This window comes from Syngnathus floridae, chromosome 16 (assembly GCF_059516105.1).
Source record: "Syngnathus floridae isolate MCC-2025c chromosome 16, RoL_Sflo_1.0, whole genome shotgun sequence".
Lineage (NCBI taxonomy): Eukaryota > Metazoa > Chordata > Actinopteri > Syngnathiformes > Syngnathidae > Syngnathus > Syngnathus floridae.
In genome coordinates, this window is record NC_142428.1 from 1167282 (window position 1) to 1180892 (window position 13611).

At 39.2% G+C, this 13611-nt stretch overlaps 1 protein-coding gene across 11 annotated transcripts in view; it reads right to left on the minus strand.

Annotated features, from left to right (window-relative positions):
- spdya (speedy/RINGO cell cycle regulator family member A) overlaps nucleotides 1-13611 on the minus strand; it is a 28557-nt gene that overhangs the window by 7951 nt on the left and 6995 nt on the right. The window lies entirely within an intron of this gene.

Genomic DNA, 13611 nt, shown 5'->3' on the forward strand with positions numbered 1-13611 from the left:
GGTCTGAATGACCAATGTGGGCAATTTGAAATGGTACATTGTTTTGTTTGTAGGCATATTTTCTCGGGTTACGATTTCAGGTGACGTTAAAGCAGCTCAATCATTGGAATTGTATTGATTGACAAATGAAACGGCACTCGCATATGTTTTGCACGACAGCCGCAAATGAAGTTCACAGATGAATCAAAATAGCACATGAAAGCTTTCCATTTCTCTTTTGTGGGCCCACATTTCACTTTTGACTTTTATCCCATTTGCACAGCCAGACTCTTCTGAATGACTTCAAGCTATTGATCTCTTTGCCCCACCGGGACAGATGAAAAAAATATCAGCCACCAGGTGCCATGGATGAATTTCCTCAAGGCACCATGCCCAGCACTGGTTTGGACATGGGTGCTCCTGGATAATACGCTTTGACAACCATCTTTGTGGTGCCCCCAACATTCAAGGGAAGCTCCAACTGGGCTGTTGCTGCGCCTGCAGACTTGCTGAAAACCGCCATGGCAGGAGCCCGAAATATGTTTTCACAGATTTATTCATGCGTACGTGTGTATATCTTTTTCTAAAACATCCCCTTCTCTCTTGCAAAAGACACATTTTTACAAAATGTGTACGTTAGTGTTATTTTGAGGGCATGCGTTCATTTGAGCAGTTAGAAACTCATCACTAATCTTCCTCTCACTGAAAATGATTGATCTCATATATTAATTTATGTAAGCATCATTCTGTCAATTTCACAAGCCATTGCTTTTTCAGAACAATTCTGTTCTTGTAGGTTGGGATTAAAAAATAAATATAGGCACACAGCCATGTTTAATGACCATTTCAAGTTCAGGTCTTTGATAAAAAGATAAAAAAAAAAGAACTGTCAACTGTTATGATTGTTCTAAACTATGAATTATACGAATAATTTGAGAATAAGAGGTGGTGTATTATTACACTGATTGCACAGCGGGTTGTTGTTTTCGTATGATTAATTGCTACGCCACCATGAAAGATGGGGCTCACATGATAACATCACTGTCAATCGGGAAATTTGATACAAACAAAATAAATAGCATCGCTTGCTGCTTGTCGAGTGCATGCTGCAGAATTGTCTGGCAAACATGACTCTGGAAAGTCATTCTTTAAGGTCATCTAAAAGGTCTTTCCTGCCTCCTCTATTTGGCGACGGTGGGGAAAGAAAAAAAAAAAAAGCGCCAACCCCTTTCCCACTGCAGTCATGAATATAGAGGAGTGCCACAATCAGCTTAGCCAGAGTTCTCAGGCCATTTGACTTAAGCTGTTGACGGATTTTGCTTCTGGTCATTATTAACTCTTCCCTCAGCCACCATCCATCCGCCTTTGCCCCATTATTTAACTACAGTATAAACATTTCCTCCAGATATTCCAATCTAAAAACGCACCAGTGATTTTAAACTAATTGTTATTTAGGCATATGCAGTTTTGTTTACTTAAAGCATTCAGGTAACAATATCATTTTATATATAATATACAAGTAGGCAAGTGTAATTGATGCAGACTGCTGCATGCATTTGAATGCCTGCTCCCTCCCATGGGATTTCAGTCCTTAGAGTGAGTGAGCACGTTCTGCAGCTTTGCATCTGCAAACATCCGTGACTATAATAAAATACCATAATCCAAAGCACGGAAAATACACCATAAAAAGAAAAAAAATTGTAATCACAAGACCAAGCAGAGCATACTTTACATCCAATAAAAACATCTTACAGTCAATGTCTGCAAATTCTGTCAACAGAAAGCGCTCTAATGTAGACACACATATTTAATTCACATGTATTTTAAGATAATTACTGTATTCGCTCTTCAAATGCTAGAGGCTGTGGTGATGAATTTGTAGTTCTAGTCATAGTCGAGCTCCCACTGACTGAGTTCCTTTTCCAATATAGTTAAAAAATGCGTGTAACAAAATGTAGGTACACTGGGTGGCAGTCTTAGCAAATATACTGTTTTCCCTATTGGCGCCTCTCTTACCTGTTGGAATTTATTTAAAATAGAGCTTGTATATATAGATATATGTCTTACGACATCTGAAGATGCAGTGAAAGAAATTAGATATGAATCAAAATTTCCATTTGCAATATTTTTTGAGTAACTGCCAGATCTGGACACATATGATGCATGAAAGAAGATACAAAGCTGAAAATACCTAAAATGAACATGGTAATGGCGTGGTTAAATTGTGAGGCATTGCACCTTATATTGTTTTTGAAAGAAACTGATGCTTTTCTCAGACATTGTAGGTGGAGCCTTTGTGAAAGGTCAGATAAGCAGCTGTGATATTGTTCTCCTCACTAAATGTCACAATGTCTCAGGGGTCAATCTGACTGACAAAGGATGTAGGATAAAACTGGTGGAGGAGGACAGTGCACAGGGTCACTGCTGCTGGTGCCTTGGTGATATCACCTTGGACTTGATACAGAAGTGTGGAAGATAATGTTTTGACTGGCGGATATGGTCAAACGTACTCGGGAATACGGTTGAACATATTTAAATACTGTGGGCTACATCCACGCAGAAGAAAATGTTCCATTGCGTTATGCTGGAAAAAAAAAAAAAAGCCCTACAAAAATCTTGCACAATAAAACCATAAAATAACAAATTGAGAGTATTGGCTCAATGTAGGTCAATTATTCAACACAAACTAGCTTTTTATGCACAAGTCAATGGGTAAAATGCTCCGTTACCTGCATGTACGTTTAAACGTAAAGAAGAAATAAATTAACAATAATTTAAAACCGTGCGTATGCTTGGCTGTTTAAGTAAACAAACATTTGGCAACTCATCATAATCACAATAATAATTATACAATAATCATCACAATAATGCTTATGTCCGTCCCGGTGATGTCTGAGTTTTGACGGGAACAAGCTCTGAAAGCTCCAATGAAATTAGATTTGCTGGTTATTATCTTTTTATTCAGTATGCAATATTGATAATCCCTAGGGGCGCTGCGGCTGCAAATGATTTTGTTATCAAAGGTTTAATGGAGTCTGCTCCAAATGCATTTTCACTATTTCATTTCATTCTGTCTTCAAAATTTCACGTTAACCTTTACCAAGTTGTCCATGTTAAAAAGTAACAGTGTCATCAAAATAAAATGAAATTATGACAGAATCCTACACACTAGAATTTGCAATCTGAACAAAAAGGTCTCATATCAGAAGTACAATACTCATCAAAGATAAGATCACGTTTTCAAGGGTTTCTATTTCTAATAAAAGCTTCAACCAAATAACAATGCTTCAAAAATATTATGAGCACAATGACACAGCCTTGAGGCACAACCATTGAGCCAAGTGTGGCCACTTGGACTTCAAGGGAAATTTCATTCAATGAAATTAACTTCTACAGATTTGGATTTAATATTGGTGACTTGTCAAAGAAAACAAACAGACAGATGAACAGACTTTTGCTGTGTGTTGATGGAGCGCAGCCCAGAGTCCAGACTGTGATGTCAGACAATCCCCAAGTTGAGATGGGCAATATTAATTACAGATAACATGCTTCACTTCTCATTTTGGCACTTTGGCGAGGGACTGTCATTGCACTGATGGCGCCAACAACACTTGGCAAACACACGTGTGCGTCTGGCAACATTTACCTTTGCATAGTTACAGTACTCGACACATTTTTTTAAACACCAACCATCATAAAGTTTAGAACATTAGTTTACTTCAATTTTAGACAATATCACAACTTGATTGGAATTGGGCTTTGTTGACATGATGTGTGTGTGTGTGTGTGTGTGCGTGTGTTTTGAGCACTCTCAAGCGCAAGAAGTCAGAAATCCCTTAATCCTCTTTTCAGCCTTGATATGCTCCAGTGGTAATTAGTAAAAGTGCAATGGAATTTATGGCATCTCTATACTGTACGTACATTGATACTGAATTACATAAATATCCTATTCACAATATTCACTTTACTATAAAATACATGGCATTATATTCTCTTTTTGTCGACACAAAACACTAGAGAATTAACTGGATTTAAATCATCAACAAATTGTTCATTAAAATTGTCCAAACAATGTCATTAATTCACTTCCAACAAAAACTGGTTAGGATTTACACTAGCACAAGGAAAACAACTTAATTTACAATATAAGGCTAAAAGAATAATATATTTAAATGATATAGTGTGTTTTTTGTTTTTACCTTCATTTATTTCCTGAGCTTAAAATAGTACACATAGAAGATTGTGATTTATTGCGATTAATTACTGAAGAAATGTAATCGCTCGACAGTACTCATTTGAAGTTAAACTGTAGATATTATAGCATATGTTTATTTTTGTTCATCATAACCGCTGTATTGCTGACGGCCATTTATGGAATCGCAATCCAGCACCTGCCAGCACAGTCTAAAATAATCCAGCAGTATATGGAGCGCATAGTTGGTTGCCACTCAATCATGCTTTTAATCAGCTCCAATCATGTAAGGTAATTGCTGGACAACAAATTCACATCTGATTACTATTTTTTTTTAAAACTTTAATGAGGTTCCAGTCCTCTAGTTCACTTCAGTAACTGAGCCCTCCAGGAATATCATTAAAATATCGTTAAATCGTCTCATTAGCGCTCTATGCAAAAGAAACGCAAACAACATATATTGTTATTTACAAGATTGTTAATCAGAGCAGAAAACAATTGTCAGAAATAGTCTTAGTCGTTTATATTTTTCTGGACGATTCCGAGGAACCAAGCGTCACGATGAAGGAAGAGGACGATAACAGTGGCCGACAACTGTGACTTAAAGAGGGCCACAGTTGAGCAACTTGAAGCCAGAGCTTCTTTTTTTTTTTTTTTTTTTTTTTGGAGGATGCTGTGACATTGCCAGAAGTTTTTTTTTCAGAAGAAAGCGCCAGAGTAGGTGAGATAAACTGCCACAGCAATAAGCTCAAATGAGGAGAACCGAGTGTTGGTTGAAAATAGATTTCTTATGTCCGATTTGAGGAGGGATAGATGTTTTGTCCTTGGCTTCAAGGAGGAGTTGATGGTAGCTGTCAAAAGGTTGAGCTGTGGTCTCAGTAAGGCACATTGAAAGGAATGCGAATGGGTCCGAAGCGGAGATGAATGTCCTTTAGATGTACTTGAGCAAAAAAACATTTATCTTAACTGGCCACTGTTGCTTTGAAAGAAAGGTTATGTGCAAGATGATATTTGAAGCTACTTGCAAATGCATTTTAGAGACACAATGGAAAAAGCATTAGGCCCATCCGGGTAAGACTACATAAGTCCTTTCATTTGTTTGACTGAAGGCCGACTGTGTTGTGTGAAGGCATGTTTTGAAGAGATTACGCCTGTCTTAGACTTTTATAAAACTGCTGTCCAACATTTTCTTGGGCAGGATTTGATTCTTAAGACATCCCTCTATCCCAAGCACCAGATCACCGCGCGCGGGACTGACCGCATTTCCGACATACCATAAATTCATCCGACTTGACCTGCCAGTTATATCTTGTATTTCCCTGCACACTCCCATAGCCAACCAAATTTGCTGTTGGCTCAGATTAAAAAATGAGTTACACTCGTAATGGGGCTTGAAAGAGGCTTAATTGGCACAGTATATACTCAGCTTTATGTGTCCACGCCCTCCAGGGTCCATGCTGCTTATTTAGTTATTCATTGTTATGGTCCTCCTGCATTTGCCATTTTCATTGCGTCTCCACCAATCAGCTCCCTCGCTCTTGTGCGTTTCATTACAGAGAACTCGCATTCATCGTGAGGGATTCGTTCCACACCCACCCACCGGTATGAGGTGGGAAAAAAAAAAAATCTGCAACACACAGACAGACGCAAAGATACACAGTATAGAGTATAGGATGACAAATTAAAGCAATGCTTGCAGCTAAACCGCTGAACGATATCAATGCTCAGAATGGGGTCGACTAGAGCTCATAGGGACTCTTGAGTCATGAGACAGCCAACTAGTGATGCACGATGTCGTCTTCAAACTGTTAGCACACGGATAGATCACGGAGTTGAGCTGGGGCCGTGTGGGTAGCGTGAAATGATGTGTGAGGGGGCGAGAAAGTGTTTAACCCTTTGCCTCAGAAGCGTTGGTCTTTTCTCAACCTGCTGAATAAAAGGGACAGAGTGATGATGTTAAAGGTTGGATGCTATCAACCCTTGAATTACCTTCAAAGTGAAACTGTGCACAGTATTCTGATAAATGAATCCATTTTTAGTGTCAAGGATAACCGTCTTTACATTTAACGGAAATAGCTAACTGAATGGTCCCACAGCAGACCGCTATGCAAAGCTAGTCTTGGACCACCGTGCTGGATTCCCCAATGCACTTTAGGATTAACTAACACTTCTTTAATCCTGTGGGCTTGTCACTTAGGGAAACCACCAGAGGGGAACCATGAGCTTGCTCTCAAATACACACAATTTCCCTTCCCTCTACCAAGTGTTGCCATGAGTAAATTACAAAATTATATTTTTTCCACAAGGGGGGGGGGGGGGGGGGGTCTTGCTTATGCATTCTTAACCCTAATGAAACCCACCGTGCGTATGTCAGCCTCGAAAGTTCATCCACACAAAGTAGCTCAAAGTTCAATTTAGCAAACTTTAAAATGAAGTCGTTGAGTTCATAAATCTGACTTAACTATTCTGAACCAAGTTCCAAAAATGAGGAGTTTACAATTGATTGTGCAGCAAAGTGTTGCCCCCTCATTTCTCTGAGGAATTGGCTGCAATTGTGACCTTGGTGTTTCCACTCCATAATTCAAGTAGATATGAGCACATAACCCAAAAGACTGCTTGAAATTATGACTTGCAAAAGTGCCCTCATGAATGGCCATAAACATAAACTCTGTCTGAATAAAGAAGCTCCAGTGGGGGCCACAGCTGTGCCGCTATTATGGCAATAAAGTCCCCTGTAGCTCAGATCGCTTTTGTTGTGCACTCGCTCTACTAAGAATAAAATTCAGCAGTCCATATAGCAGAGGACTATAACAATCCTGATCCAAATGACTCCCCCCCTGGTCTTTAATGGAGGCCTGTGCAAGCGATGAATGAATCAGGAAACTAACATGCAAGTCAGAGGGAATCATTGAGAACAGGGATATCACGTTGGCCAGCTCCAATAGCCCTCCAAATCCCATTACCGTGGTGATGGAACGAATTAGCATGGGACGAAAAAGGATGGGGAGATGCTCCTTTTCCTCAGCCCTCCCTTTGTCAGCATGAAAGCACCCGCGCACACAACACACTTTCCTCTAACCTATTGCCAGCGCCAACAGAAAGCTCCACGGTGACGCCGCTTGTCAAATAACCACCACCGGTGAGACGAAAACCCAGAGTGATTTCTTACTGGAAACTCAAAATATCTGTCAAGACTCGGGCTCAGGTCGGCCTAGGCAAGACAGCAGACATGAGATTTACAACAAAGACGGAAGAGAACTTTGTGTGTATCTTGGTTTATCAGCAAATACACGTTGTGTGTACGGGCATATCATTTGCTTCTGTAGTCTGGATGTATTACATTGCGGGTTCATTTGGTGTTGGTTCAATAAAAAAGTTTCAAAAAGGGAGTAAAAGTTGCATCAAGTTAAAAAAAGCCCCAATCAGGATTCAAAGAGTATCTAAAAGGTATGAATGAGTCTGTTGCACTGAACTAGAGTTTGTTTGCAAGACCACCTACAGTTGTGCTCAAAGTTAAAAAAAAAATGTTTCCCCCGATGAATTTTATTATTGAATCCCAAACTCTGATCTTATCCCAGTTCCGTCTTACATCAAGCACACACCACCACGAATAAAGTTATGTCTGAGAAAAACGACTAGCAAAAGGTGTTAAGACAGCTACGATTTCTCTTCCGACAAACCATTTTTGAGAAACAACTCCAAAGTTAGTCGTAGCAATTTTCCAAACAAGAATGAGAGTGTTTATGAGTGTCATCTTGTTTTCTCTTCTGCAGACTATACAGTGTATTACAAGCTGGTAAAATAAAGTGCCGTGCTTTTGTTTCTCTGACAATCATGATGACCACTGAAAGTGACTTCAAAGATTGTGGAGTCCTCTCATATAAAACACAGGCAGCCATACTGAAGTATTCATTCTGGATGTGCAGAATTCTGCAGGGAAATTTAACTTAACCTTCCCATCCACATACATACTGTGCTGTTTTCTATTTTGCCACAGATGAAAGATACTGTGCACCTGAGACCTCTGCATCTCAATTTGTTGCACTGACGAATGCTGTGATATTGTACATGCAGCTCTTATTGTTTAGAATAAAAACAAAACTAGCAAAAGGTCAATGAAGGTGAGGAAGAAAAAAAATGACCACCTCCGGTGAGCGTATGAATAAAATACAGGACAGAAGGTCAGCCATGACATTCTAGCCACCAAACACTTTCATTTGAAAAGCACCTAAGAGATCACTTGGGACTTACCAAGCAGCACCATGTTCACAGTCCATTCAGTATTTCTTTTGGAAGAATTCTATCAAGTTCTTTTAGCAACTGTGATCCGTTTTGAGGTGCCTTTCATTGACCTAAACGATTAGAACTTGTAAACAAATCATTTTTTTGTGTATTGCCCGTTTGTTTGACCTTTCTAGTCATTTCTGATGTTAACAACATGAAGGTGATCATGTTCTTAGCACAATTCAGTGTTTCAAAAAGCAAAAGTGAACCCAACTGGCCCAGCTGTTATGTTGCTCACCATGATGCCATCCGAGCAAAACATGGCTCAAATAGTGGAGCGTTCAGAAAAGCTGCAACTCGGCAGGCCAAGGGCAAATCCAGTAGTGCATGAAATTGCAGGAATCCACAACTAAGCTGCCCATGTCTGTACTTAAAATTGCACAAGTCCATTCTGTTGAAGTGATTAAGCACAGAAAAGTCAAGAAATTAGGTCAGAGATGCGCTCAGACATAAAGGATGTGCTTTTAAGGATGTGATCAACACATATTGTGTGCGTACATATTTGACTCCTCTGATTTGGGTTTTCTTTTTTCATTGATTTCATTTATGATCATTTATTTATACGCACACACGACTGAGAAAAGGGCAGTTGGGGAATCAAGGAGAAAAGGGCCAGGTGCTCGGGCAGATGGGACTCAGAAACATGCAGCAAACCCAAACAATGGAAAAAAAAAATACGAAGAAAGCAGATAACTAAATAAGTGTCAAGACAATGAGTGGCTGAGGGAGCTCATTGGAATACACGAGCACAGATGGAAACAAAAGAGGCACAAGAAAACACGGCATCCGATGAAAGAAAACCAAATCAAAATGTAAATCGATTAAGACACGACCACACTCGCGACAAAAGCACACCGCGCTTGTTGTCGATGGCCTAACTGAGTGGTTGAGAAGATCCATCCAAGCATGCAGCTGAGGAAACATTCAATTCCCAAAGTCACTATCCATTTCGGAGATCATCGCTAAACAAATGTTGCAGGAATGTTCGACCCCGCTTTCTCAAGAGGCTTGCTCAAAGTATCCAAGGGAATCATTTTAGAAGAGTAAATATGGTGCTGTGGCGTGGGCCGCGGCCCCGGCTGATGCAACAGAGGTGTTTGAAAGTGGCTTGCTGACGTTAATTCTGAAGATTGGTGGAAATGTGCTGTGTCTTCAGGCCCGGTAGCAAAGCTTGTCAGTCCATCATTTGGATGACAGCGTGCTTGCGTCTGCATGTTATTCAAAGCCGTCATATTGTTCAAAAGCTTTGGACACAGCACTTTGATTTATTTTAACTTCACCATTTGCCTCTCAGGTTCAGCACTGCAAACTTAAAAACTTGTCAGAAGCAAAAAAAATATTAGCTCAGTAGATAGACACTTATTTAATATTTTGGTCTAAAATATTACATTGTGTATTGATGGGCATTCAAAATGAAACCGAGCCTATTGAATTATGTACTAACAATATTGCTATTCGGTTTAATAACATATGCTCTCTTGTGACAAGGGCAGACTGGCAGCAAAATAAATTTGAATGCGTTGAAGCTGCCTCTTTGTTATTATAAAAACGCTACATGCCTTTAAACTCCATCCATCCATTCATCCCAAACGTCTTTTGTATTATGTTGGCAAAAACAGTAGGCTGAATCTATGGGAGGGCTGGACCAAGCATAAAATACATTTTCATGTGGGTCTATAGTGCCGCGTGAACACAATGTGCAGCATTTATCCAGCAAAATTGAGGTCAATCTCAATGACAGGAAAGTTCTGTTGTCATTTGATGTGCTTTGAGATACGGTTTCTCAGAAAATAATATATAATATACCGTGGGCACAATATTTATATTCTACTGTGTCCACTGCTGCATTTTGAGAGTAGTTATCCAAAACAAATAGATAGAATTGGAAATGTAAGCCAACATCATTTTCCTGATCTAAAAAAAAATGACATCGAGAGTTTTGGAAGGAAAATAAGGACCCGGTGTTGAAAGGAGTCCTCTTGTTTAGAAATCATTTGCCACTTCACAGGTCTACAGATCCCACTCGGCTCAGTTCTACTTGTCTCATGTGGGAGCAGTCGATTTTGCCCATCCAAATTGAAAAGTGTAATAATCAAATCGCATGGAAGGCATGAGTCAGAGGAAGGCGCTAACAAACAACAGCGGTGAACGGCTTTGTTACTCATAGGCATGGCTGTTTGCCACTGAAAGGACACACTTTTGATTTGTCAGCAATTGATTGGCTTTCTGAAGCTGCCCTGAAAAGACATATTTCAATGCTTTGAAGCATTTCCTACACTTCAATATGTCTTTATCTGCTGCCTTCACCTGTGCATTTCATTTCAGTCTGCAATTACTCACAGCCAGCACAATAAAGGTATGTTGGCAAACCTATCATTATGTTGGCTCTGTAGGTATGTAAGAATATGTAATATTGTTCGGATACTGTAGTTGATCGAAAACAATAACAACAAAGTAGAGGTTATTTTGTCCTGGACGCAAAGGTGATAATAGCAGCAGCTACAAAACACAACAGCCTGTTTTTCTTAAACTGAATTAAAATGGCGTTTAAAAAAAATCAATAAACATTATATTTTGGTAGTGAATCAGGCTTTTCTGTGATTTCATCAGCAGATTCTTCTGACGCAATCAAAACAATTGAGATAACAAGATGAAAGAATAATACAGAATAATGAATAAGGCCAATCGTGTTAAAATGATTGATGATGCTTAACTTTTATTCGAAGAAATATGGAACGCGTATGCTTCAAATGGAGGTAATGAAATAGCGCAAGCTCTACTTTAGTCTGCCTTGGACTTCTTGTCTGTCATGTTAATCTATGCTCTCGTGACAGCCTCGCCTCTTCAATACTGCATTCAAGCGGTTTGTTTGTCTGGTGGCAATTATTTTTTGTTTGTCACGGAGCAACAGTGTTTTCTTTATTTATATACACAGAAATATTATTGTTATATATGGATGCACAGAAAAGAATGCTCCAGCACTTTTGAAACCCATCCATACACCGTACTTAAAATAGGTTTAAGATCAAACCCGCACTTCATATCCCTGTTCGTACTCGTGTTCCAGGAAAGGACAGCGAGTGATTGTGATATCAAGACTGAACATTTCAATTAATGGCTGAACTATTCAGTTAAGTGATTTATAATCATATAGTCTATTATGGGCGAGATTGATAGGTTCATCAATGTTCTTGGCTAGGGCGGCCTTTGGTGAAATGGCAAGATTAATTCCAAGCAAAAGATTGCAGGGCGATGAGTTATTGTTACCTGTCATTTCATTCAATTTGACATTTAAGAAGGTTTTGGATACGCTTGAAAACATTACCGATGACCATTTATGGGCCAGACAAATGATATAAAAGGATAAGAATGTTTTCTTGGTGGACCAGGACATACGTGAAGCTCAAACTAATTGTATGCAGATTTATCGTTGCTGTGTGAAGACTAAAAATGCTAATCTGTGAATACATGCAAGTCAAGTCTGGACATGCACAAACACATTGAGCAATGAGTTTCACTCACTTTCACTTTCTCAGTCACTCCATTGCAAGTGGATCGATTGATGCCGACGGCTGACACACAGCGACTCTCTTTGAGGATGATTGTTGAGATAGCAATTAACTCGGTTTACTCCATTATTTCCCGGGCAGTTTATAAACTCTGCTTACGTGTGCAGCCAAATTTGGGTGAAGATCTGGTGAAAAGATGGACAGACTGTAGGAAATTTGAATTTCATTTTTAATTACTTGACGCTTGTTGAAGGAATCTAAAATAGTTTGTGCAATTATAATGCTTCAGTCCCCAAATATGATTTCTATTCCCTCGTTGTCTCTGTTGTCAAAATAGCAAACAGAAATATTATCATATATAGATTTTACACTGTGTGCACTTTTTTTTCATCCATTCTTTGTTTGTGGTTCCTGATCTTTGTCTTTTCAAGTTACCCTTTTTTTTCAAATAAATAAAGTCTTTTGATTGATTGATTGTAGATTTTGATTGATTGATGCAGTTCTTGTGCATTTTCTTTTTGTCCATTGTGGTTGTGCCAAGACCACGGAAGAGCGTGGCCTTCCTCGGCTCCACTTTGCTGATAACTTTATCGATTTTGGTCTCTAAGGAATTGCATTTCTTCCTTTTCCTTTCAGTGGTCGTCATGATTCACCCTTCATGTAGTATTGATCGGCACGGCTCATTGATATTTGTGTGACGCTGGCTGTATCTTAAGTAGAGGATCATTTATCAAGGTAAAATTTCCTACAGAATGTTGATTTGACAAACCCACCTGAAGCGTTTGGTGAAAAGATTGCTCCACTAAGCAAGAGCAAGAGCCATCAACAACTCATCCCAGAATACGTTTAAAGTAACCGAGCGAGTCAAACAGCGGGGGATTAAAAAAAAAAATGGTCTGAAAGTTGAAATGCTATGCTCGATACGGCAGTAAAAAGCGTGTTGAGAAGAGAGCCGACATCAAGGAATAAACAAAAGACGAAGATTGACAAGCACTTTAGAACTGCAAAACACATTCCATGAAGGTTATATACCTGACAGAGATATGGAAAATAAGCGACTCCAGATCTGTTATTGCCACTGTCTTTAGCAGAGCCTCTCAATTATTTGCTCCTGTGACATAACCACTGTATGGACACCAGATAATTTTTGACAGTTTTTACTTATTCCTGCAAAATTCCTTGACGTAGTATGTCACGGAATACGCTTTCCCAAATTAATCATAGAGAAAAAAACGCCCCTTTTTCAAGCCAGTCGTTACCAAGTCATTTCTTTAATTCCTTTTCAAAAAATTCATCCTTTATTTTATCTGTGTGGGTGCACATGCAGACTCTACGGCTGCTGCTGCTTTAATTTCAAGCACCCACACACAGTTCACAGAAGAAAATGACACACTCTCATACTCATCTGTTTTACCTAATCGGTCGACTACCACTATTACAGACTACTTGACTTTGAACATTTAAACTATTGGCTAAATATTTTCATACGCACGTCTTTACCGTTCATTCCTAAGATCAAAACATCTGCCAAGAGTTATTGTGGTGTTTTTTAAAAATCATTGTTCGGATAGGCAGCAGAAGAAAAGATAAATGTAGGTCATGCAATCGTATGCGGGGATGCTCAAATGCGCAGTTAGTGTGTTGTTA